Source organism: Sorex fumeus, unplaced genomic scaffold (assembly GCF_029834395.1).
Source record: "Sorex fumeus unplaced genomic scaffold, SorFum_2.1 ptg000001l, whole genome shotgun sequence".
Taxonomy (NCBI): Eukaryota; Metazoa; Chordata; class Mammalia; order Eulipotyphla; family Soricidae; genus Sorex; species Sorex fumeus.
The window spans coordinates 4,410,178-4,437,333 of NW_026606058.1; the positions used below are offsets into that span (position 1 = coordinate 4,410,178).

General features: G+C 45.0%; 1 protein-coding gene and 1 long non-coding RNA gene across 2 annotated transcripts in view; one reads left to right on the top strand and one right to left on the bottom strand.

The window, feature by feature from the left end:
• LOC130023926 (leucine-rich repeat-containing protein 37A3-like) overlaps window positions 1-4,377 on the bottom strand; it is a 72,299-nt gene extending 67,922 nt beyond the window's left edge. Inside the window, exons 1-3 of the mRNA XM_056114540.1 lie at window positions 4,213-4,377; window positions 2,833-2,930; window positions 744-818 (exon numbers count right to left, since the gene is read on the bottom strand). The gene's annotated coding sequence lies outside the window, so the exon portion shown is untranslated. The remainder of the gene's footprint in view (window positions 1-743; window positions 819-2,832; window positions 2,931-4,212) is intronic.
• A 500-nt stretch (window positions 4,378-4,877) lies between these two features.
• LOC130034612 (uncharacterized) lies at window positions 4,878-22,841 on the top strand. Its single transcript, XR_008794143.1, has 4 exons — window positions 4,878-5,072; window positions 8,225-8,322; window positions 13,976-14,144; window positions 22,759-22,841. It is a non-coding gene; the product is annotated as an uncharacterized LOC130034612 (long non-coding RNA).
• Window positions 22,842-27,156: the final 4,315 nt, after the last annotated feature.

Below are 27,156 nucleotides of genomic sequence, written 5' to 3' on the forward strand. Positions count from 1 at the left end.
AAAACTGTCTCTCCACAGCTCTTTTTCATGGCCATTTTCACTCATCCCCTCCTGATAATTCTTTTTAAAATTTTTTGGATGTTTCACAATCATCAGTTTGCTCCTGGCCGAATTCCACTATCCGGATAAGTCTCATCCAGAAATTAATTTTGAAAAACTCCAGCATGCAGGTTTTGTGATTGAAATCTCCAGCTTTCATGAGGTCAGGGAGGGTTCCCTCCCTCCATGTATCCCTGTTCTTCTGGAAGCCCGGCAGGAACACCTCCAGCGCCATGTGAGCTCTCTCACAGGCCATGATCCAGAATAAATTAGAATAACAAACTTAGAAATAAATCTTGAAAGAGATCAAGAATTTCTCTCGGATCCTGCACAAGGCTGAGTCATCCAGAGGCAACCCAGAGAGGAACGGGTGAATCCCCACGTCCACCCAAACAGAGTGCCAGCAGCCAAAAACCTCCACATTCCACAATCAGCTTTCGGAGATCGGGCACAGACTACCCTCTGTGCTTCTGGAAGCCCAGCCGTCAGGCCTATGCCCCAAAGCCACCAGTTAAGAATTTCACTCCATCTGTTACTCCGTCAACACTTTTGGACACCCTGGAGTGTGTGGATGCAATTCTGGCTACGCAACATCTCTAACTCTGTAACACTGTTAAGCCAGAAGTAGCACACAGGACTGGATGGTATGTAATATGAAAGGCAACCAATTTCAATTGACAAAATCTATACACAGAAGGCTTTACCTGTAACGTCTTAGTAATCTCTTACACAAAGTTTAAGGGCTCCATGGTGAGATAGAAGAATCTTCACTACCGGGGCTGGAGCAAAAAAGCAAACAAAGAAAAAATTCACAATCTTTCTTCTAAGGAAACAGTTTTTGATCATCCTTTTATCAAATTATTTATAACGAGCAATGTAAAATAAATGATAGTGGGTCTGCTATGGGGGCATGTTCAAGTGGTAGTTGGGAAAATTGGAAATAATGGTGGTGAGAAGGTGCAATGGTGGTGGACTGGTGTTGGAATATTAAATGTCTGTAACTAATGACTAAAAATCTGTTTTTTTTTTAATTTTGCTTTTTGGGTCACACCCGGCGAGGCACAGGGGTTACTCCTCGCTCTGCACTCAGGAGTTACTCCTGGCGGTGCTCAGCGGACCATATGGGATGCTGGGAATCGAACCTGGGTCGGCCCCATGCAAGGCAAACGCCCTGCCCGCTGTGTTATCTCTGCAGCCCCTAAAAATCACGGATTAAGGATTTAGTCACGGTCCTCGGTCCTCCCGCTATTCATCGCTTTGCTCGAGCGGGCCCAGTAGCGTCTCCATCGGAGACTTTGTTGTTACTGTGTCTGGCATATCGAATACGTCACGGGGAGCTTGCCAGGCTCTGCCGTGCGGGCGAGATACTCTCGGCAGCTTGCCGGGCTCTCCGAGAGGGGCGGAGGAATCGAACTCGGGTCGGCCATATTGGCCGCTTGCAAGGCAAACGCCTTACTGCTGTGCTATCTCTCCAGCCCCTAAAAATCATTTTAAATTATTTTTTAAAAAAAATATACTATCAAGTTACACTGTATGCAGAGATTCAAGATAGGAGATTTAGTCTTTTTTTAAGTGAATTTTCATAAATTATCTTCTTCAGCAGGGAAGCTGCTGGCTTACTCTGGATTCAGCATCTCACGCAGACAGCAATTCAAAACTACAGAAAAATCTGGAACGAACTCTGAAATATAGTTTTAAAATACATTTTAAAATATTTTAAAACTTCGGGGCCAGATAGATAGCACAGCAGGTTAGGCACTTGCCTTGCACACAGTTGATTAGGGTTGGATCCCTGACACCCCATATGGTCCCTAAAACCCAACAGGAAGGATCCTTGAGCACAGAGATAGGAGCAAGCCCTGAGCACAGCTGGGTGTGGCTCCAACCCTCACCCCTGCTAAAAATGTATTTTTTAAAGGATCGGTTCCAGAGTAACACCTGAATATCTCTGGGTGTGCTCCTACTCCCCCAAACTAAAGAAACAAGCCATAGAGAGTTTAAAAATAAAAGCCTTCTGATTTTTTAAAAATCAATTAAAAAACTGAATTAAAAATATTAAAATCCTAGAGCTAAGAAAATAGCTCAAATAAAAGCACATGCCTAACATGTCAGATCCTGTACCATGAATACCACTGAAAGTATCCCCAACACTACCAGTTTGGGGCCTTATTTTAAAATATATACATATATAACATACATAAAAAAACAAAGCTCAAGATTGGAAGAATACAAGCTGCAATTTAATAGTTTCTAAATCTAAAAATTTGTAGCACTCATTTTACAAAAACACTTTCAGTCCTAGAATTACAAATTACTGATTCCATGCAACTTTTATAATTCAATTCACCATTAGGAAGGAAATGTTTTCCATGGCTAAGTATTTTTTGAGACATAAATAACAAAGAATTTGTTTTAGGTGTTCAACATGACTTGACATACATATACATACATATATGTATGTATATAAACTGCAAAATGCTGATCACAGCAATTTAACATTCATCGTCACAGTTTTCATTTTCTTCTTATAAGAATGTTTAAGATGTACAACTTTTAGTAACTGAAAGTAAGACTTAAATAAGAATGCTTTCATATCATGATATGATAAAAAATGTAAAACCAACAGAATCTATCACTAACGTCTTAATAATGGCACCCAGTTGTTGATACAGGACTGCTAGTTAAAGAAGTAAAGGATGTATTTCAGTGGGAGAGCACATGCTTCACATGTATGTGGTCCTGGGATCAATTCCCTGCACCATAAGACTAGAAATTGAAAATTTAAAAACTTACCCATATTGTGGTGCTCCCGTTATAATGTCTCCGATAGTGACATGAACATCATCCTCATCATCATCACTGTCACTATCATATTCAGTTTCAGTCACTTTCTGTACCAACATAAACAGTAATAAAATAGATTCAATAATGCACCTTCAACATGAATAACTGAAACAGTAACCAATTTGTTTCATCTATGGGTTTAGAGTTATGAAACCAATGTTTCCATTTCTTCTTTGTAAATTTAATGTTTTAAAAACTAAAACAAAGTGATAGAAATGTGAAAAGAGGCTGTCAAGAAGTTTTTGTACGACAAACTAATGTATCTTTATGCGTAAAGCTTTCTCTCTTGCAAAAAGGATCTAAGGGAATGTGCTAAGATATCCAGCAGATAGAACCATAAAAAGTAGGCATTGGAAGAACTTTTGGCAAAAGGAATGTGAAGATAAGAGTGAAAAATTAATTATGGAGCTGGAGCCATAGCACTGCAGGGAGGGCATTTGCCTTGCGCACGGCTGACCCTGGACTCGATTACCAGCATCCCATATGGTCCCAGAGCACTGCCAGGAATAATTCCTGAGTGCAGAGCCAGTGCATCAGCAGGTGTGCCCCGAAAAGAAAAAAAAATTAATCATACTAGGCACAGTGTTAGGTTAAAAAGCAACAAAATGTTACCAAAGAGCTCACCAGTCATGGCATTCATTTATATCTAGAAGAGGTCTTGCCACAAAATGACCGGGAATATATTTTATCTGAAAAACGAAAAAACATCAGCATACTTAGGATATCTCTTAGGAAAGTGTTATTCTGGCTCTAAACAGCTCTTTTGTCCATAGTATCCTTTTGGTTAACTTTAAAAAAAAGGACCATTTAAACCAGTATTTATCAATAAGAGACGGTATGAGACCAGGATGTTCCAAGGGGCAACGGCAGAATTCCCATGGGTGGGAGAAAGCAGGAGACTAGAGGACCATTAGCAGGAGAGGGCAGGCCACCAGGCCACACGTGGAAAAAAAGGCTGGAAGGGGCCAGAGTCTGAAAAAGACGGAAAACCATGAACCTGGGAACAACATTTTTAGCAGGACAAGTTTAATCCTGCAGAGTACCAATCTCTTTCTTTCATAGAAATAATTGAATATATTAAAATCTTCAAAAGACCATGGTAAAATAATCCTGCAAAACATCACTTTGAAGGTGAATGAGGTCAGAGACCAACATACAAAATAACATCTTGCTTAAAAACAAAACCAAAAAAGCCAAATATTTCTTAAAAGAACTGTGATCATCTAACAGGTTCAGAACTCAAATGAAAGCAATAAACCTCTGCACACACTCTATTTCATCTGAACACCTTCCCACTATTTCTTTTCACTGTGCATCAAATAAAAATACCTGACAGCGAGATTGTGCAGGATACTCCAAAGTCTAGCTGAATGTAGACTTTCTTCTTAGCTAGAAATCTACAGATTTTAAATACGGAAGCGACTGAATTCCAAAGCCTTATGTTACTGGTTTAGGAACACCATTTTCAGCAGCTTCCTCTTCAATCCCAGATGGAGGACTGGCACTACAAATAAAAACAAGTACACGTGTCTGTGTTACTTTCGGGCAAGTGCCCGACTGTCGGGCAAGAGGCGCCGTTTTCCGCAGGTGCGTCCACGCGCACTGGCCCTCGGGAAAGGAGCCGTTGGCGGGGCGCGGGGCGAAGCGCTGAGGACGGGAGGGCGTGCGGGCAGCTCGGAGGCCGGGGAGGGCGTCCCGGCCGGGGGCCGCGAGGACAGAGCGAGGCTTCGCGGGAGGGGCGCCGGGGAGCACAGGGCGGCAGGTACCGGCGGCGGCAGCGGGGGCGGCGGCGGGGGCGGCAGCGGGGGCGGTGGCAGGCACGTGGTTAGGCGCGCGCGGCGCGGCTTGTGCGCACGCGCAGCGGCGACCCAGCGGCGCGGTGGCGGCGACCTGAGCCTGACCGCGCCTGCGCGCGGCCCAGGCCCCGCCCCCAAGACATCCCGCCCCGCCTCGCAGGGAGGCTTTCTCGCCCGCTGAAAAGGAAACAAAGAAAAGGAAAGAAAGGAAAGAAAGAAAAGGAAAGGAAAGAAAAGGAAAGAAAAGGAAAGAAAGGGAAGAAAGGAAAAGAAAGAAAAGGAAAGAAAGGAAAGAAAGAAAAGGAAAGGAAAGAAAAGGAAAGAAAAGGAAAGAAAGGAAAGAAAGGAAAAGAAAGAAAAGGAAAGAAAGAGAGAAAAGGAAAGAAAGAAAAGGTCAAAAGGAAGCCCCCATGGGCAAAGCAAGAGGGATTTGCAGAGGGCGGGTGGGGGGGAGGCGCAGCTGACGGGGTCGCGGGCGAGAAAGCCTCGCTGCGAGGCGGGGCGGGATCTCTTGGGGGCGGGGCCTCGGTCGCGCAAAGGCGCAGGCGCAGTCAGGCTCAGGTCGCCGCCTCCGCGCCACTGGGTCGCTGCTGCGCGTGCGCAAAAGCTGCGCTGCACGCGCCGAACCAGGTCCCCGCTGCCGCCGCCGCCCCCGGCATGTGGGAGCCCCATCACCCCACGTGGTCCCCAACGCCCGCCAAGAGTGGTTCCACGCAGGCAGAGTGTGGCCCCCAAACTAAACTTCTTAAAGCAATTCTGGGGGGCTGGAGTGAGAGCACAGTGGGGAGAGCGTTTGCCTTGCACGTGGCTGACCCGGGTTCGATTCCCAGCATCCCACAGGGTCCCCCGAGCACCGCCGGGTAATTCCCGAGCGCAGAGCCGGGAGGAAGCCCTGAGCGTCGCCGGGTGTGACCCCCCAAAAAGCAAAATAAATTAACCGGACCGTCCGGAAAAGGAGCCGTTGGCGGGGCGGGGGCGGCGCCGTTCCCGGGGCGCGGGGCGAAGCGCTGAGGACAGGAGGGCGGTGCGGGCAGCTCAGAGGGCCGGGGAGGGCGTCCCGGCCGGAGGACGCGAGGACAGAGCGAGGCTTCGCGGGAGGGGCGCCGGGGAGCACCGGGCGGCAGGTACCGGCGGCAGCAGCGGGGGCGGCGGCGGCGGCAGGCACGTGGTGAGGCGCGCGCGGCGCGGCTTGTGCGCACGCGCAGCGGCGACCCAGCGGCGCGTCGGCGGCGACCTGAGCCTGACTGCGCCTGCGCGCGGCCGAGGCCCCGCCCCCAAGAGATCCCGCCCCGCCTCGCAGCGAGGCTTTCTCGCCCGCGTCCGCGTCAGCTGCGCCTCCCCCCCCCACCCGCCCTCTGCAAATCCCTCTTGCTTTGCCCATGGGGGCTTCCTTTTTACCTTTTCTTTCTTTCCTTTTCTCTCTTTCCTTTCTTTCCTTTCCTTTCCTTTCTTTCCTTTCTTTCCTTTTCTTTCCTTTCTTTCCTTTTCTTTCCTTTCCTTTTCTCTCTTTCCTTTCTTTCCTTTTCTCTCTTTCCTTTCTTTCCTTTTCTTTCCTTTCTTTCCTTTTCTTTCCTTTTCTTTCCTTTCTTTTCTTTTCTTTCTTTCCTTTTCAGCGGGCGAGAAAGCCTCCCTGCGAGGCGGGGCGGGATCTCTTGGGGGCGGGGCCTCGGCCGCGCGCAGGCGCAGTCAGGCTCAGGTCGCTGCCGCCGCGCCGCTGGGTCGCCGCTGCGCGTGCGCACAAGCCGCGCTGCGCGCGCCTCACCACGTGCCTGCCGCTGCCGCCGCCCCCGCTGCCGCCGCCGGTACCTGCCGCCCGGTGCTCCCCGGCGCTTCTCCCGCGAAGCCTCGCTCTGTCCTCGCGGCCCCCGGCCGGGACGCCCTCCCCGGCCTCCGAGCTGCCCGCACCGCCCTCCCGTCCTCAGCGCTTCGCCCATCGCCCCGGGGACGGCGCCGCCCCCGCCCCGCCAACGGCTCCTTTCCCGGGGGCCAGTGCGCGTGGACGCACCTGCGGAAAAGGGCGCCCCTTGCCCGACAGTCGGGCACTTGCCCGAAAGTAACACAGACACGTGTACTTGTTTTTATTTGTAGTGCCAGTCCTCCATCTGGGATTGAAGAGGAAGCTGCTGAAAATGGTGTTCCTAAACCGGTAACATAAGGCTTTGGAATTCAGTCGCTTCCGTATTCAAAATCTGTAGATTTCTAGCTAAGAAGAAAGTCTACATTCAGCTAGACTTTGGAGTATCCTGCACAATCTCGCTGTCAGGTATTTTTATTTGATGCACAGTGAAAAGAAATAGTGGGAAGGTGTTCAGATGAAATAGAGTGTGTGCAGAGGTTTATTGCTTTCATTTGAGTTCTGAACCTGTTAGATGATCACAGTTCTTTTAAGAAATATTTGGCTTTTTTGGTTTTGTTTTTAAGCAAGATGTTATTTTGGATGTTGGTCTCTGACCTCATTCACCTTCAAAGTGATGTTTTGCAGGATTATTTTACCATGGTCTTTTGAAGATTTTAATATATTCAATTATTTCTGTGAAAGAAAGAGATTGGTACTCTGCAGGATTAAACTTGTCCTGGTAAAAATGTTGTTCCCAGGTTCATGGTTTTCCGTCTTTTTCAGACTCTGGCCCCTTCCAGCCTTTTTTTCCACGTGTGGCCTGGTGGCCTGCCCTCTCCTGCTAATGGTCCTCTAGTCTCCTGCTTTCTCCCACCCATGGGAATTCTGCCGTTGCCCCTTGGAACATCCTGGTCTCATACCGTCTCTTATTGATAAATACTGGTTTAAATGATGCTTTTTTTTTTTAAAGTTAACTAATAGGATACTATGGACACAATAGCTGTCTAGAGCCAGAATAACACTTTCCTAAGTATGCTGATGTATTTTAGTTTTTCAGATAAAATATATTCCTGGTCATTTTATGGCAAGACCTCTTCGAGATATTAATGAATGCCATGACTGGTGAACTCTTTGGTAACATTTTGTTGCTTTTCAACCTAACACTGTGCCTAGTATGATTAATTTTTTTTTTTTTTTTGGTTTTCGGGTCACACCTGGTGATGCACTGGCCCTGCACTCAGGAATTATTCCTGGCAGTCCTCAGGGGACCATATGGGATGCTGGTAATCGAGTCCAGGGTCAGCCGTGCGCAAGGCAAATGCCCTCCCTGCGATGCTATCGCTCCAGCTCCATAATTAATTTTTCACTCTTATCTTCACATTCCTTTTGCCAAAAGTTCTTCAAATACCTACTTTTTTATGGTTCTATCTGCTGGATATCTTAGCACATTCCCTTAGATCCTTTTTGCAAGAGAGAAAGCTTTACATATAAAGATACATTAGGTAGTCTTACAAAAACTTTTTGAAAGCTTTTTTCACATTTCTATCACTTTTTTTAGGCTATAAAGCATTAAAGTTACAAAGAAGAAGTGGAAACATTGGTTTCATAACTCTAAACCCATAGATGAAACAAATTGGTTACTTTTTCAGTTACTAGATATTGAAGGTGGATTATTGAATCTATTTTATTACTATTTATGTTGGTATAGAAAGCGACTGAAACTGGATATGATCGTGACAGTCATGATGATGAGGATGATGTTCATGTCACTATCGGAGACATTAAAACAGGAGCACCACAGTATGGGTAAGTTTTTAAATTTTCAATTTCAAGTCTTGTGGTGCAGGGAATTGATCCCAGGACCACATACATGTGAAGCATGTACTCTTCCATTGAAATACATCCTTTACTCCTTTAACAGTTCTGTATCAAAAACTGGGTGCCATTATTAAGACTTTAGTGATAGATTCTGTTGGTTTTACATTTTTTATCATATCATGATATGAAAGCATTCTTATTTAAGTTTTACTTTCAGTTGCTAAAACTTGTACATCTTAAACATTCTTATAAGGAAACAATGAAAACTGTGATGATGAATGTTAAATTGCTGTGATCAGCATTTTGCAGTTTATATGTATATATGTATATGTATATCAAGTCATGTTGAATACCTAAAACAAATACTTTGTTATTTATATCTCAAAAAATACGTAGCCATGGAAAAGATTTCCTCCCTAATGGTGAATTGAATTTTAAAAGTTGCATGGAATCAGTAATTTGTAATTCTAGAATTGAAAGTATTTTTGTAAAATGAGTGCTACAAATTTTTAGATTTAGAAACTATTAAATTTCAGCTTGCATTCTTCCAATCTTGAGCTTTGGTTTTTTTCTGTATTTTGTATATGTAATAATTTTAAAATAAGGCCAGTAACTGCTGGTGTTGGGGATACTTTCAGTGATATTCATGGTACAGGATCTGACATGTTAGGCATGTGCTTTTATTTGAGCTATTTTCTTAGCTCCAGGATTTTAATATTTTTAATTCAGTTTTTAATTGATTTTTTAAAAATCAGAAGGCTTTTGTTTTTAAACTCTGTATGGCTTATGTTCCTTTAGTTTTGGGGAGTGGGGGGACACCCAGTGATATTCAGGTGTTACTCTGGAATCCATATGGGATCTCTAGGGTTGAGCCCAGGTTGACCACATGCAAGGCGGGCACCCTACCCACTGTGCTAAAGTTCTAGCCCCTTTAGCTTCTTTTTTAAGTTGTTAATTATTCCTTTTTGTTTTTTAGTTGTGTTAGCTAAGTTTTATGTTTTGTAAACTGGATCAGATGAATGAGCTGTCATTTGTTTGTCCATCCAATTATCTTTACTTGTGGGGTGAAGTGGAGATTTGAACCTCACCCAACAGTGCTCTGAGACTATTCCTGGTTCAGCTTAGGAGTTCCACCTGGTGGTTGAGAGACCACATGTGGTGCTAGGGATTTGAACTGAGGTTGGCTACATGTGAGGCAAATGCCTTCCCTCATGTATTACCTCCCTGACAACATTTGGAGTCTTAATAGAAAGATTCTGAAATGAATAAAGTACAGATAATGCTTTTGTTATGATGGTTGAATGGAAGTCAGTGTTTTCTGATTTTCAAATTTGACATATGCTGTACTGGGAAGGTAAAATATCTTATTAAATGTGCCATCCTTTATCTAGCAGACTTTGTATCTTATATATCATAAATGCTTTAGAATTATTTCTTCAGTAGAACCTTTTCCTTAAGTTATTTCAAGAACCATGCAGTTAATTCAGCTACTGTCATTGTCATTTGGGGGGCAGAGGCACTCTCAGAGATGCGCAGGAGTTACTCCTGACGCCTCAGTCAGGAATTGCTCCTGGTGATATTCAGGGGACCATATGAAATCAAACTTGGGTCTGCTACCTTCAAGGCAAATGCTCTATCCACTGTACTGTCTCTCGAGCTCCATATCACTGTCATCTTGTTATAATGGCAATTGCCTTTACAACTTAAAATCCTTAGGAAAATTTTGGTGGAATCCAGAATAGATTAAATTATTTGTCTTTTTTTAATTTAAAAAATTCATATTTTACTTTATTAATTTAAAAAAATTTTATCAGCATGCAATACAGGGTCATAAAGCTGTTTGTGGTCGGTTTTCATTCATACAATTTTCCAACACCTGTGCCTCCACCATCGTATATTTCTCACTGCCAGTGTCCCAGGGTTCCCCCCGCCACCTTCCCCTGGCCTTTCCCTATGACAAGCACTTTTCTTCTCTCTCCCTCTCTCTCCCTCCCTTTTTCTCTCTTTCTCTCTCTCCCTCTCTCTCTCCCTCTCTCTCTCCCTCTCTCTCTCTCTCTCTCTCTCTCTCACACACACACACACACACATACACACACACTCATTTTGGGCATTATTGTGATCATTTTATATTTTGTTTATTTTTTATTTATTTCTTTATTTTTAATTTTATTGAACACCGTGAGATCGATGCAAGCTTTCATGTTTGGGTTACAATCACAGATGATCAAACACCCATCCCTCCACCAGTGCATATTCCCCACCACCAATATTCCCAGTATACCTCCCCTTTTTCACCCTCCCCCGGCCTTCATGGCAGACATTACAATCCCATTCACAATAGTACCTCAGAAAATCAAGTACCTCAGAAAATCAAGTACCTAGGAAAAGAACAGGGATCAGCATTGTTGAAGGTGACTGGCTTAACCTCTACACTATTTCTCTGGTTATTTTAGATTCTCTTGAAGCTAAGGCTGTGGCTTATTTTTCTTTGTACCTTTATTTTTCTTTGTACTTTTGTCCAGTATAGAACCTGAAATGTTTTACATATTGATTAAAATTTGGTTGAATACATAATTTATTATATATTGCATTGGAATGATATGGATTGAATATTTAACACAGTTACTGAGCACCTGTTACATCTTAGTGTTGGGGATCCCAGCTCTCTGGCACACTAGAACAAATATATTATTTTATTACTTTTTGGTTTGGGGTCATACTTGGCAGTGCTCAGGGGTTACTCGTAACTCTGTGCTCAGGAATTACTCCTGGCGTGCTCAGGAGTCCGTATGGGGTGAGAGATAGAACCTGGGTCGGTTGTGTGAAAACCAAAAGCCCTCCTCACTGTACTGTCACTCCAACCCTCTAAAACAAATATGTTAAAGAAAACAGGTGTGTTCAAATTTAGTCAAAGATATTCCAACTATTAGCAGATATACCAACTGATTGTTGTCTGTTAAGGGGATCAGCGGGAGGATAGGGTAATGGAATGATGGTGCTGAGTTAGAAAATCCTCACATGGGAGATGTCATTGAAATCAATAATGTTTGAATGGTTAGGAAGATGACAAAAGTGAAAAAAAGTGAAAACTCGACCTGGAGGTTTGTTATGTAGGTATGCAACCAAGTTCACAGTGCTCTCTATGACAATAAGCTACAAATTAGGAGACATGACATGGCCATTGTTTTTATGTTCTGTGGTGGCTCTGAGTTCAGATGAATAAAGTGATTACTTTTATTATTTTTTAATTTGTCATTGAACATAATGTTAGACATGGGTTTCTTATAGGTGATGAACCTGAGGTCTGTTCCTTTATGACTGACTTGTTGAGAGGTTTTAGGTTTCTAATTTATGTATTAAATCGCCACGAGATAGTGACAGCTTTAAGGTTTGAGCTTCAGTCACACAATGATCGAAAACCAATTCCTACACCAGTGTAGCTTTTCCACCACCAGTGTCGCCAATATGTCTCCCGCCACCCCCACTCCACTACACCCCTGCCTCTATGGCAGGTAGTTTCCTTCTTACTTTCTCTCTCTCCTTTGGGATATGATGGTTTACAATACAAATCCTGAGAGGCCATTATGTTTGGTCCTTGGTCAACTTTCGGCTCACATCGCCTATCCCAAGCGATCCTCCAACCATCACTGGCTTGGTGATCCCTTCTCTATTCCAGCTGCCTTCTCCCAGAGCACTTGAGGCAGTCTTGCAACGATGGACCAATCCTCCTGACCCTTGTGTGTACTCTCAGTAGCTTGCCAGGCTCTCCGAGAGGGGCGAAGGAATCGAACTCGGGTTGGCCATATCGGCCACGTGCAAAGCAAATGCCCTACCTGCTGTGCTATTGAGCAAGGCAATAGTGATATTTGTTAATCCTCATTGCAGGGATGCTTTGTGAATAAAAATCATTTCATCTTATAGATCCCAACATATTAGTTGAGTATTGTATTTATCATTGGAAGGAAATAGATTTGCAGGTTCAGGAGTTGTTCTTTACTTACTGAAAAGGGGGAAAGCATGAGCATTGAGGAGAAGACCAGCTGGGCCAGAATTGTATCAAGATTTCTATCAATGTCTAAGTCCACCATCTTTTTTGTCTGCTTTTTGTTTGGGGCCATAACTGGCTGTGCACTCAGGGTTCACTGCTGACAAGCTGAGGTGTCCATCAAGGGTGCCAGGGATCAAACCTGGGTGAGCCACGGCAAGCATTTGCCCTACTTGATATACTATCGCTCCAGCCCCTAAGTCTCCCAGGTTTTGTTTTCTGAATTGTCCAAGGGAAAGTTGTGTTGTGGGTAGTTCTGTTCACTGGTGGAATGATAATCTTCCAAACAATGATCAAGTTAGGGCTAGAGCAATAGTATAGCAGGAAGGGTGTTTGCCTCGCACATGGCCAACCCAAGTTCAATCCACAGCATCTCCTATGGTCCCCTGAGCACCACCAGGAATAATTTCGAGTGCAGAGCCAGGAGTAGCTCCTGAAAAGCACCAGGTGTGACCCCAAAAGTCAAAATAATAATAATAACTGAAAAGTAATTGTAAAAAACCCCAGTGATGAATTTGGGAGTGAGAACTTAGGTCCATTCTTTAAAAAGCACTGAACACTGTTATTTGTCTTGAATTTTGGGTTGAGTTCATTTAATGAACTTGTTTATTATTTCTTAATGTGTTTTTTGGGGCAGTCTCCGAAGCTCAGGACCTACTCCCAGCCCATTACTTTAGGTTTCACTCCTGGTGATAATCTGAGGGTTGCAGTACTGGGGATTGAATCCAGAGTTACCTCATGCTTGAGCAGAGGAAACATATACAATGTCTCTCTGACCCTCATTTGTTGTAAAAGTGTTAATACATAGATGTAAAATATCTCAGTAGTCACCAGTACATAGAACACACTCTTTAACTTCTTCTGTTATTGTTAACTGTTACCATTTCTCAATTTATTCTTTCTTTCATTGGGGAAGATCTTCAGGGAGTCTGTAACTGTAAGTTCAGTGTCCTAGACCTCTTGGGTACAGGGTGTACCCAATAATATTTACCACGTGAAGAGAAGATTCCAGAAAAGGGGAGATCTACTCATCAGATTTCTACACTCTTCTGGACCGTCTATTGTCATTAGCACAAAAAGGAAAAATATCGCTATCCTAAAAATTTAGTATGGTGTCCTGGGGTTGAACCCATGTGCAAGGCAAGTTTCTAAACTCCTGCTCTTTCCATCCCCACCTGCATGTTAGTTTAGATTAAAGGACCGTTATAAACATGAAGCCAAATTTCTTTTCCTCCTTTTCTTCTAAAAACGATAACTTGTGTAACGTGGTTACCATAGTGTTTGCGCTTTTTAATTCTGAACAAGGTTACTGCACCTTGACTACCCCCAAAGTGCCAAAAAGCCTCCACCACGGACCTTGTGTGCCTTCGGGTCCTCCTGTCACTTCAACCTTGGCTCCCTTTCTGCCTTACAACCCCCTCCCCCTGCTGCTTGGCATTCTTACTTTAGAAATCGAAAGCCAAAGATTTGTTATCACTTGATATTGTCTGATCCCGGGTTTTGTTTCTCTACAGATCACAGTTACTGACCCAGAGTGCAAGGGGTCTTCCCCCAGGTCGTCATTGTAAATTTTTGTCTTCTTGTCTGCTTAAATAGGAGCAGTGGGACCTCATGGAGACAACTTGGTAGAAAAGATTCTATCAGTGCTCCCGCAGTTTCCCGGCCACACGAGTGATGGGATGGTCAGCATGGCCGGGCTTACGGCCCTCCAGGCTGAAGACGAGAATCAGAACGTGGTCGCACCAGGCTGTCTGGCACAATCCCAGTGAGTTATCTTCCCCTCATCCTCCTCACTGTTCCTTTTCTTTTTCTCTCCGAGGCTGAGCTTTCCTCTAGAAATGAAACATCAGCCTGCTGGAGGAATTTGATGGATTTCATGTTGGAAAAAAAAAGTCACTTTTTCGTAACTTTGAAATAACCATATTCTTTAGCCAACACTGAGCCACAAAGCACGGGGTTTTGCAGCGGTATCATTTAGATGTAATAGAAGCTTGTTCCCAGGTGAGTCAAGTTAGTCAGTTTGTAAGTCTCCATTTCATAGACAGTTTCGTATGGGACTGAGGATAGGCTTCCCTTTCCCCAATGGACGTTCCTACCCGGCCAAACAACAGCCTACGCAGCTGTGAGATGCTGCCATCACTTACCTGGACGTGATACGCTCTGGGGCAGCAGTGGCCAAGTTTTGATCTCTGTGTGTATTTCTTCTCATGGTTAGACAAATCACAGCAAGATGATGGTGTGCTTTCTGTCACGCAGTTTCCAACATAAAAGAACATTTCTCGGCAAGGTTGACAATGACAGGTTATAGTACTGATCGTCTCCACTTTGTTCTTCGGCAATTCCTAGGAAGGGGAAAAATTAATTGGAAGGGGAAAAATATATCTCTGAATATCTGTTTCTCATCTCCATGTTTTTTTAATTTTTGAACAAGACAAGACCTCTGGCGTGATTGTGTCAGTGCTTCACAGTAACAGATGCAGTGGGAATTTCCTAAGATGACTGGAATTAGTTTTTTCCTCTTAACTTTGTGTTTGTATTTTAAAACTTATCTCCAAAACTCAGGAAAACAGAATTTTCAACTCTTGAAATCTACAAGGTAGTTTTCTTTTGATTGTTGTTGTTTTGTGTTTGTGTTTTGTGGGGAGAGAGATGTTTATTGAATACCAGGTATGTGGGGAAAAAGACAAACGTCTGTCGCCAGTCTTTTTTTCATTTTTATATATAATAAACATATGTATATATATACATATATATGCACACACACACACACACATATATATATATATATATATATATTTGGTCATACTGCAACTTGAGCTTGACACACACATACCAGCTAAGTGTTCTGTCTCTGGGTCACATCCCTGGCACCTTTGTGCGCATGATAAAGAGCACCGGCCATGTGCTCACTGTGGCGGCACTTATTCCAAAACATACACCTCAGAAAGTGTAATCCGAGAAATAGCTGAGATTGGAAATATTTTTTGCTCATTGGTGATTCCTTAAAGTGTTAATTATTATTTTTTTTATTCAATCACTATGAATTATAGTTACAAAGTTATTCAGTATTAAGTCTCAGGTTAACAATTTTCCATTTCCAACACCAGCCCCTTCTCCAGGTTCTTCGTCCCTCCTCCAGAGTCCCCAGTGTCCTGCCCACTTGTCAGTCTGCCTCTGTGGCAGGCACTTTCCCCTTCACCATTACTCTAGTGTTCCCTTCCCCAACTTATCCCCCTCACCCCTGCTCCACAGTAAGCTTCCTGCTGAAGACCACTTCTCCTGCTCTATGTTTCTCTTGCCTTTGGGCATTTGTTATTCCTATGAAGTTTCTTTGTATCCCACATATGAGAGACCATTCTGAGTTGTCCCTCTCCCTCTTACTAACATCACTCAACATGATACCACTCCGATCCATCCACTTAGCAAATTGCCTGATTCATCTTTTTCTGATGGTTGTGTAATATTCCGTTGTGTTCTGTGTATGTGCCACAACTTCTCTATGCAGTCATCTGTTCTTGGACACTTGGGTTGTTTTCAGATTTTGGCTATTATGAATAGTGCTACAGTGAACGCAGGGGTGCAGATGTCTGTCTTGCATTGTGCTTTGGACCCTTGGGATGTCTTCCAGGGAGTGGAATTGCTGAGTCATATAAACCTTCCATTGCTAGTCTTTTGAGGAATGTCTTTATTGTCTTCCCAAAAGTCTGGTCCTATGGACATTCCCACCAGCAGCGAATGAAGGCTGCGTTTCCCCACAACCTCTTCAATACTACATTTTTTGTTTGTTTGTTTGTTTGATGAGTGTCAGTCTTGCTGCTGTAGGTGTGATAGCTCATTGTTTTGATTTGCATTTCCCTGATGATTGATGATGTAGTGTATTTTTTAAAACATGCATTTTGGCCATATGTATTTCTTCTTTGAGGAACTTCTGTTTATTTCTTTTTCTCATTTTTTGATAGTATCGGATACATTTTTTCTTGTAGAATACTGCTAATGCTTTATATGTCCTGGATGTTAATCTTTTATCAGATGAGTGATGGGCAAATAATTTCTTAATCTGGGGGCCATTGTTCTGGTCATTGTTTCCTGTGAAGTGCAGAAGCTAATTTTAGGTACTAATTTTATATAGTACATTTGTTGCAAAAGCACAGTGGGTTGGGCGTTTGCCTTGCACGTGGCTATCCCTCTCGGAGAGCCCAACATTCTCCTGAGAGTATCCCGCCCGCACGGCATATCATATTCGATATGCCAAAAACAGTAATAACAAGTCTCACAATGGAGACCAGTGCTCACCCCAGCAAATCAATGAACAACAGGAGGACATTGCTACAGTGCCACCATTTGTTTATATTTTGTTTCACTTGCTTGGTCAGTGGTATTTCCTCCTTTAAGTTGCCTCTGGCTTCAATGTCGTGGAGATTTTCTGTCTATGTTTCTTTTCTTTGTCTTATAGGGTCAAGTCTGATATCAAGATCTTTAACCCATTTTGATTTCATTCTTGTGCATGACATTCGGAAGAGGTCTGAGTTTATTTTTGTGCTCATGGTTGACCAGTTTTCTCAGCACCATTTTATCAAAGATTAACGGACCATATATATACTCAAGGGTCTGTTTCTGAATTTTCAATCCTATCTCATTGATTTATGGGTCTGTCTATATTCCAGTACCATGCTGTTTTAATTGCTGCCGCTTTGTTGTGCATTTTGAAGTTTTACAATGCCTCCCACCTTCTTTTACCCCCAGGATTGCTTTGGCTCTTGGGCAGGGGTTAGAGAGAGAAAATAAAGTGTTAAATTTTAAGGCTGACTGTGAGTACTGCGAGGCGTGAACAGAGCTGTATTCCTGAGTCCAAGTTGATTACAGTAGTCCGAGTCTACTGTACTATCCAGTTGATTCATATTATCAGGAGTGTCCCCTTAGCATTGCTTGGGAGGCTTCTCCACCCCCAACCTCTCAATATGTACAATTACATTCTTACCTTCAAGGAAGGATTTTGTCATTGGGGTAGTGATGGTTTACACACTTTGGACAATAAAGAAAGAAGGAAAGAAAGAAAGAAAGGAAGGAAGGAAGGAAGGAAGGAAGGAAGGAAGGAAGGAAGGAAGACCCATAATCATGACTTATGGGTCTGCTATAGATTATAATTTCTGCAAGTCAACTGTTAGTTGAATGTGCACTTGGCAGACCTGTGTGGATCTTGTGGAAATGGTGGTGCTTGAACTCTTTCCATGGATTTAGATAAGGAGAGAAAAGATCCTTGAGAGCAATCATGGCCTCCTAAGCCAGACAACTTCGCTTCACTACCACTGCCATCATCTCCATAAGCATTTCTCAGGACTGAACTGTGTGCCAAGAGCCCTTGCAGTTTACCTTTGGAAATTCATATGCGTTTTATAATGACTTAAAAATGTAGGTATTGCTCTTCTCCATCTGGCAGGGGAGGAAACTGAGGCTGGGGTGCCTCAACTCACATAGTTTAGAGGAGACAGAACTAGGAATGGAGCCCAAAAACTTGAATCCAGAGCCATCTCTCTCAAATTCTATAGTACCTCTATAGGAGACAGCGAAGAGAAAGGCTCATGAGTAGCTAGAAAGAGATAATGAGATGGAATGGGGTGGGACTGGCTCTTCCCTCCCACAGCGCAAAGAGACCCCAGTCACTGCCCACAAATGGGCCCTCTGACTACTCAACAAACTGCTTCTGCCATGATCCCAGAGACTCAAAAACAAATCTTGGAACCCAGCGGCTTTTGGCAGAAATCTCTCCAGATCTAATTGTTAAGATTTCAGAAATCCAAAATCGTTGTTCATGATCAGCAGTAGAAAACAAATTGCCTAATGTTGCTTTTTCAGCAGATATGAGTGTTGGGGTAAAATTCCAAATAATAGTGGTGGGTCTGATGTCGAAATATTGAATGTAATCAAAGTAGAGAGAGAGAGAGTAATGTAGAAACCATCTGCCACACAGGTAGGGGGAGGGTGTGGGCTGGGGGGTATAGTGGGGGTTTTGGTGGTGGTAAACGTGCACTGGGAAGGGACGGGTATTTCATCATTGTATTACCAAGACTTAAACCCAAAAGCTTTGTAACTGCTCTCACGATGAGTCAATAAATAACTTTAAAGAGAGAGAGAGACAGACAGAGAGAGAGAGAGAGAGAGATAATGAGATATTAAACAAATACAAAGTTACTGCGTCATTTGATTTTGGGAGTTCTGTCCATTCAGCATAATGGTGACACAAACAACAGAAATTATTCATCTCAGGCAATTGCAGCAGAAATGAATATTGTAAATTGAATGGAAACAAAGGAAGATTTTTTTTCCAAAGGAAGACTTTTAATCAGATTTTGGAAAGGACAACACAGATCCAAGGATTGAGGAACTAAGATCTCAACAAAGGTTTCTCCAAGGCCTGAATATTAGAGAGGCTGCATTTTAGCCGCTCTCTGTGCGGAGTCCTCAGCATCCTTTGAAGATTCAGGTTTCAATGAATAGGCTAAGATTGGCCTCTCTTGGGTCTTATGCCCACTCTTTGCCCAGCAGGCTTTGCAATGCTTAAACCAAGGCTTACATACTGAAAAGCTTTCTATAATAATTTAACAAAGGTTCAAACAAAGGGATCAAACCTGGACTGGTCACATGCAAGGCAAGTGCCTTTCCCACTGTACTACCTGTTTGGCACTTGGTTTGCTTAATTTTAATCCTATCTTTAGGTTCTCATTTCTTCTATGAACTTTTTTTTAATGTATACTAAAGTTCTTATTGTGAAATATAGAAATTTAAGATTATGAAATTCTTTCTAAAATCTATTATAGCTTTGCCCCCAGATTTTTGTTTCCGTTGTGATTCAATTCTAAATCCTTCACAGTTGCTGTTTTTTTTTTGTTTATTGTTTTATACTACATGATTTTTTTGGTTTTATTTATTTGTTTGGGCTGGAGCGATAGCACAGCGGTAGGGCATTTGCCTTGCACACAGCCAATATGCCCGACCCGAGTTCGATTCCTCCGCCCCTCTCGGAGAGCCCGGCAAGCTACTGAGAGTATCTTGCCCGCACGGCAGAGCCTGGCAAGTTACCCGTGATATATTCGATATGCCAAACACAGTAATAACAAAGTCTCCAATGGAGATGTTACTGGGCCTGCTCGAGCAAATCGATGAACAACAGGAGGACCGTGACCGTGATTTATTTGTTTGGTTTTTTAGAGCATTACAAAGCGGTTCATGATTGGATTTCAGTCATACAGTATTCCAACACCCGTTCCTTCACCAGTGTCCCCCCACGTTCCTTCCCATCACCCCAAACCCCTTGCCTGCCTCTTTTGGCGGGCATTTTCTCTCTCTCTCTCTCTCTCTCTCTCTCTCTCTCTCTCTCTCTCTCTCCGATTGTGGTTTGCAATATTGAACTGAAATGCTATCAGGAATATCCCTTACCTACTTTTAAGCCTCACATTCCCAGCTATTATTGTCATAGTGGTTTACTACATTATTCTTTTAGTTTATAAATGTACAGTGTCTTTTAAAAATATTTATTTATAGTTGATTATTGGATTGAGGTTGGAATGTATTTTGCATGGTATAATTTCCTTATTTGTGGGACTTCCTTTGTATGTGAGAAGTTTTTATAAATGTTGTTCCATACGCGCCAAAAGAATGTTTATTTTCTTATTGTTGCCTTTTGGCTTCTAATCGTTATATAGTGTTCACATGTTATGTACCTTCAAATGTGCATTATTATAAACACTGTAGCACTGTAGCACTGTCCTCCCATTGTTCATCGATTTGCTCAAGCAGGCACCATTAACGTCTCCATTGTGAGACTTCTTGTTACTGTTTTTCGCATATCCAATAGGTCACGGGTAGCTAGCCAGGCTCTGCCGTGCAGGTGGCATACACTCAGTAGCTTGCTGGGATGTCCCAGAGGGGCGGAAGAATCAAACCTGGGTCAGCTGCATGCAAGGCAAACGCCCTACCCGCTGTGCTATTGCTCCAGCCCCACTGGTTATTTCTTTGGGAACTCATTCCCATCACTCTCTCCATCCACTCTTCACTTCACTGGCCTAAGTAGAATCTCTGTGAGAGAACAGAATGGGTCCTTTTGCATGTTCAATTATTGCATTTCCCTTATTTGCTGTAAACTCAGTGTTTTTGACAGTTTAACCACTAAGGGTGACGAATCTGAGTATTGTTCAAAAGACTTCTTTTTGACTCAGGCTAGTGCAAATGACAGAAAAGATATTTATGTGCTCAAGAGTATTGTTGGGAACATCTTAGCATATATGTTAGTAGTGAGTTTTGCTTGTTTGGGTTTTGACACACCCAGCAGTGCTCAGGGGGACCATGCAGTGCTGGGGATGGAACCCAGGATCTTCCTCTGGTCTCCTCCCCCGATACAGACCATGCCCTGGCCCTTTTGACCCCCTCTCTGGCCTCTAGAGTGAATCTTTTTTTACAAGCCAAAAGAGATACGCATCTAAGCGCCTTTGATCTCCCATTGTCCAGGTCTCAATATCACAGTAGTTTTCAACTTTCAATCACCTGCGTGCTGATAATAAATTCAGATTTAAGACATAGAAAAGACCAAATTTGCAGGCCAGAAAGATAGTCTAGGCATTAAAGAGTGAGCCTCGCATGTGGAGAAATCCGGTTCACTCCCTGGCACCATCTGGTTCCCTGAGCACTGAATGTGGGTGCCTACAGGCCCCAAAGCCTTGGTGCTCCTGGGCCAGCACCCCCACATTCTCGGGCTTCTTAGTAAACCACCAGCTCCCTTCGTTTCAGTTCACTGGGAGGGGCCTCCAGATTCCTGAGCACTGATTCACAGCTTCTCCCTGCACCTCCTCTTCCCCCCACACCAAAAGAATTAAAAGGCAGGTGTAGCGGAGAGTACAGAGGTTAAGGTGATGACTGGGAAGGGGTTGATGCTTATTTCACCCCTGGCCGCACACGATCATCATGGAGTGTAGTCCTGGGAGCCTCAGGCACCACTGGCGGAGCTGGGAAAATCATTAGCCCCCGAAAGACCTGAGCAGTGCCTCTTCCTTTGGCCCTTCCACTTAACATACTTTATAAATATAAAGGTGTTGTCGATCTCCAGTCATTTCTGTGTGCAAATTTATGCTTCCAAAAATCCAACTTAGAAATGAGTTTTCTGTTTTTTGGGGGGCCACATCCAGCGCTCAGGGTTTACTCTTGACTCTGTCCTCAGAAATCACTACTGGCAGGGCTCAGAGGACCTTCTGGGGTGCCAGAGATCAGACCTGGGTCAGTGATGTGCAAGGCAAGCACCTTACCTTCTGTGCCATCATGTCTGCCCCAGAAAATGATTTTTCAGTAAAATATAAATGAGTTCTAAGGCCACTAGTATGGCCACCTAAGCTATTTGGAGGGAACTGTTTGCTTGCAGGGTTGTTTTCCATCCTTTAACTTTGGGTCTGTGTTCACTCTGAAGGTTCAGATGAGTTTCTTGTAGGCAGCAGAATGTTGGGTTCAGTTTCCGAATCCATTTTGCCACTCTGTGTCTCTTGGTTGGTGCGCTTAGACCATTGATGTTGAGAGAGGTTATTGGTAGAGGGTTTTGTGCCATCTTTCTGTAGGGACTTGTGCTTGTAGGGGGTTTTCTTGTCTTATAGAAGCCCCCTTAGTCCTTCTTTTAAGTTGGTTTTGAGTCTGTGATGTTCCTGAGCTCTTGTTCATGCATGAAGTAGTGTATGTTTCCTTCTGAGTTTGAATGAGAGTTGAGCTGGATAGAGGATTCTTGGTGAGGCGTTCATTTCATTGGTTTTTTTCACTATATCCCCCAGATGTAGATGCGTGCGAATAGCCTGGCAGTTTGGGCGCTCTGGTGGTCAGTAGCTTGGGGGACATGGCACTTAGGGGGGTGTCTGGACTACCCCCCAGGGGCTTCAGTGGTGAGCTAGCGTGAGGGGCCGCCCCTGCTGCGTGGCCAGGGTTTCTCCTCACCTTCTCTTCCCCTGGGCGGTCCTGGGGTTTGTGTGTCCGGCACTGGCGTTGGATTCCCTGGGCTGGCCACCCGCCTGTTAGGCATCAGCCAAGTCCCTGAAGGTGAGTGCTGGTGCCTCAGTCACTCTCTCCACTGAAGTGGCAGGAACCAGCCCTTGCTTCCCAGGTGCTAGCCTGGGAAAGTGGAGAGTGCCACCATGTGGTCGCAGAACGCTGTGTGAGTTGTCGTGGCACATGTTAAGGCCTGTCACCCTGTGCTCCCCCAGCTAGGACTGTTTGCTGGTCAGCCCCAACAACCACCCACTCGGGAGCACTTGGCGATGAGTCTTGTAGTTAGGGGAGTGGGTAAGTGGGTCCTGGGAGGCCACTGCCAGGGTGGGCACAGGAGCCATCGAATTTGTTTCTTCTTTCTGCAGGTGCCAGATCACTGAATTTTGACCATTTGGGACACTCCTGGATCCAAGGAACTGTGAACTCAGAGCAGCACACACACTTGTCCCATGCGTGGTAGGTGCACATTCCCTCCACATTCTCTTGACCAGACAGCAGAGATTTGGTTATTTCACAGCTGTGGATACGGACCCCAAGGAGAACCCATCAACTCTGTGCCACTTTTTTGAGTCTTATTCCTTTGAGCCTCCTGAAGGTGCCTCCCAGATCCCCCTCCTTGAGACTGGACTCCTCAGAGATGCCAGGAAGTCCTGAGGTGCCAGGACTGGTTTTCTCCTTCTGCAGCTGTGTGTACTGGGAGGAGCTCTCCAGAGGCTCCTCTAATGATGTGTGTCTTCACTTCCCTTTCTCGCCGACTGGAGACACCTGCCCTGTCCCTCTCTGGACTTGTGTGGTGCTGGGGATCAAACCCAGCCAGCGCGTGAGTCACTGGCGACAGGAGAGACAGTCATGGCAGGGAAGGGGCCGGGCCTGGCCTTCCGCAGCTCACATTGTACATGTAGGGCCCAAATGCTCAGGATCTCTTGAACAAAGAATGCTGGGCTCACCAGAGGCCCCCACGCCAAAGATCAGAGCTGGACCCCTTAAGACACATGCACAAGTGAGCTCAGAGTGTGAAGTGGCATGAAAAAACTGAGGTGACAGGACTGCAGCAACAGTATAATGAGTAGTAATGCCGCTTGCACTTGCCTTGTGTCCAACTGACCCGGGTTCAATCCCCAACACAACATATGATGCCTCGCGTCCTGCCAAGAGTGATCCCTGAGCTCAGAGCCAGGAGTAAGCCCTGAACTCCACTGACTGTGGCCCAGATCCACGATAAATTCAGCTTTGAAAGTTCCTAAAGAACAGAGTCAGTTTCGCAGTTGCTGAGGACAGTGGCACAGAGACCAAAACCAGGCTAGTTCAGGTGGTCATCCTCAAAACGTTGTCAGTTCCTGCGGTGCCATCAGGAAAGTAAAAACACGGCCCAAGGCATACAACGTTTGGCCAGAGCTGTAGCATAGCGGGTCGGTGTTGCCTTGCAGCACCCAACCAGGTTGGATCCTCAGCACCCCGCATCTTTGAGTAACTTCTGAGCATATCCAGATGTCGCAGGGGAAGAAAAGAAAATTTCTGTACATGCTCAGTACAGACACACCCATCATCATCACGGTGGCCTAGTGGTGTAGTGTTTCCCACTGGTCAGTGGTGGGCCTGGGGGCAGAGGGTCAACTGGAGCCACAGGAGTCCAAGCAGGTCTGGAGAAACGGCCCCTGTGCACAGCTGCCGGGGATGGGAAAGGGTGCAGAGTTCCTCAAAAAGATACAGAAGGCCGGGAGGAGGAGGAGCCACAGTGGGTCAGGAGCTTGCTTGGCATGCAGCTGACTCGGTTTTGATCTTCTTCCGCCTCTCCCCCTTCCTCGCATCCTTTATGGTCCCCTGAGCCCAGCAGGAGTAATTCCTGAGTGCAGAGGCAGCAGGATGGAACCCAAAACCCCAGAGTCAGCTGGCCACTGTTTTGCAGGGAACCTTGCTCCACAGCACCCCCTGCATGCCAGCTTTTTCCACTCCTGAGGGGCCCCTTAGGTTCCCCCACTAAAGTCCTAGGAAAGAAGAGGATGGCTTCAGTCCAGAGCAAGTACCAGGGATGCAAGGTCCGCTGGATCAGCTCTTGGTTCCATAATTGGAGCCATGGGACATTTGTATGAAATAGTCGTGTATGGTCTCAGCTAGCAGCACCATTCTCAGTGGAAAAAGAAATGTCCCATTCCCCAGAGAGGTAGACACCCTCAAACAGTCAGCTCAGACATGTCGGGTGTTCTAATGGTTACTGAACTTCTCTGCACTTCTCGGTGAACAGATACGTTAACTATCTAAGCACCTGCCCTCTCCAGGTGACTGTGTGGCGCTAGGCAAACTCTCAAGGACCGCAGGGGTACCTTAAGACTGACTCTTTCCAGAGAGAGAGTTCTGGGGCAAGAGGGGGGGAGCAACATTTTTCTTGAGTGACTCTTGGCCCAGGCAAACAGGGCCCATTCCTGTCATGGGAGAAAACTCTTTGCAAATGTGGAAGCAGCCGAATGGGGCAAGAGCAAAGGCCACAGATGAGGGCAGTTGAAAGGGAGCATGGGAAGGGCCACAGGAGGCCAGAGCAGAGAGCCACAAAGGAGACCCAGGGAGTGGACCCGGGGGCTCACAGAGCACTGGGTCAGGGTGGATGAAGCCAGAACCAGTGTCTTGTCTCCTCAGGGTGAGGTGGAAGCTGCACTGTGAGGGTCGACCACGCCGACCACTCTTTCCCTGCTTGACAGGCTGTCACCTGGAATGAGGCGGGGGTGGGGCGGGGGGAGGGAAGCCGACCTACTGTGGAGTTTTCCAGAACTTGTCTCTCTCCTCACTTGGGGATTCTCCACTTTGTCCTTTGCTTTCATTCTGTGTCACTTTCTTCCCTTGCCCTTAAGAAACCAAATGGAACCAGAGCCTCAGGACTAAAGGGTTTCCAAGGGCTGCTTCCTCGTTCCCATGCAATTCCAGGCCCCTAGTTCCTGACTGTCATTCGTAAAACCAAGGGGACCCCGATGACGTTTCTATATTTGGGGGCTTATTAAAGTGCTCCTTGTACGGAGAAAGTGATCACATTTTCCTGATCGAATTTGAGTGCCTACTGCAAGCGGAGCACTCAGGGTACTAGAAGGAAGATAAAACCTGTTGTCCGCAACATGTTCATCGTGAAGTGGAGACCGTGCGAACAGTTTCACAGGGAATGGGAGAGGCAATGGACGCTGTAGTTACTGGCCTGGAACAATATCAGCCTCCAGTAACTTATCCACAGCCAGTTGTGTTTTGTGGAGAGAGAAAGCTCGGGTGCAGCTTAATGATCTGGTATGGAGGCATAGAAAATAGGGGTGGGCGGAGGAAGCGTGTCAGAATGCCAGTGATTTCAGGCTGCTTGGACGAATGGACTAGAGTTCAGATCATCTTTCAAAAGTCCTGGATAGAATCTATGTCTTTCTTTTGTTTCGGGGAGAGGTATTTGGGATGCCGATATGGAATAAAACATGTTTAAGGACAATCCAGGGCAATTTTCAGAAAAGGGACAGATGGAGGCATGTCCTGCACGTAACACCCATCAGTCCTGATAAAACTGGGGTGCGCCTTGAATCCCTCATGTTCCTAATTCGAGTTTTAACTACAGCAGTCATAAAACAAGAAATGATGATGTGGTAGTTTCTAGACTTGTAGATTTGCAGAACAGAAAAATACAACAATACAGTTAAGACCATGACCAAAGATTTTTCACTTTTAAAACAACTTTAAGACTGACGGTGATAAATAAAAATATCTTCCTTTTCATAAAACAATTATTGGTGTTGTAGAAAGGTCACACTTGATTAGTGGAACCAATTTTTTTCTTAGAAAAGGAGAACATTGGTTATATTATCCTTTATGTTTTTTGGGGGTAAACCTGGCAATGCCCAGGGGTTTCTCCTAGCTCTGCACTCAGGAATTACTCCTGGTGGTCCACAGTGGACCATATGGAATGCTAGGGATTGAACCTGGTCAGCTGTATGCAAGGCAAATACTCTACCTGTTGTCCTATATGTCTGACCCCTGAATATATTATTATTTTTTCGAGGACCAGGCTAAGTATCATAGAAGGGATTTGATGCTGTCCTGACTCTGCTGACCTGGGTTCAATTCCCAGCTCCATAAATGGTTCCTCACCTCCTGCCAGGAGTTCTCTGATGCCTGAGCATAAAGCCAGGAGTCAGCCTTGAGCATCACCGGATGTGGCCCCAAAAGAAATGAACACAGTTCCATCTGACACTAACATTTGTTTTGTTTTGTTTTGAGTCACAGGGATTACTCCTGGCTCTGCACTCAGGAATTACCCCTGGTGGTGCTCGGGGAACCCTATGGGGTGCCGGGAATGTAACGCGGGTTGGCCACGTGCAAGGCAAACGCCCTGTCCACTGTATTATTGCTCTAGCCCCTGACACTAACATTTTAGAATTACAGATGGGTAGGACCTGCTTGCCTCCCAGGCCTTTGCTCCACCAAATAGCAACAGGGAAGCTAAGAATAGTCTCTCGGCCACCACGAGCTCCCATGTGGTAGCCACTACTTGAATCAACTCGATTCCCCAGTTTCTGCCCTGATCTCAGCTCCGACATCATCCTGGCCCCACAAACTCACCTTCACAGTAGTCTAGTATCCTGTGGGTTCGGGATTGAGGTGGGAGGAAGGAAATTGTTTTTTACGGATTCAGGCGGGATTGCAATGACAAACACTTTTATGACCTGCCTCTTCCAAGGTAGTTTGCCCCCACACAGTCAGCGCTCCTCATTTTCCAGTTCACTAGGTGGTGCTCTCTGTCTGCT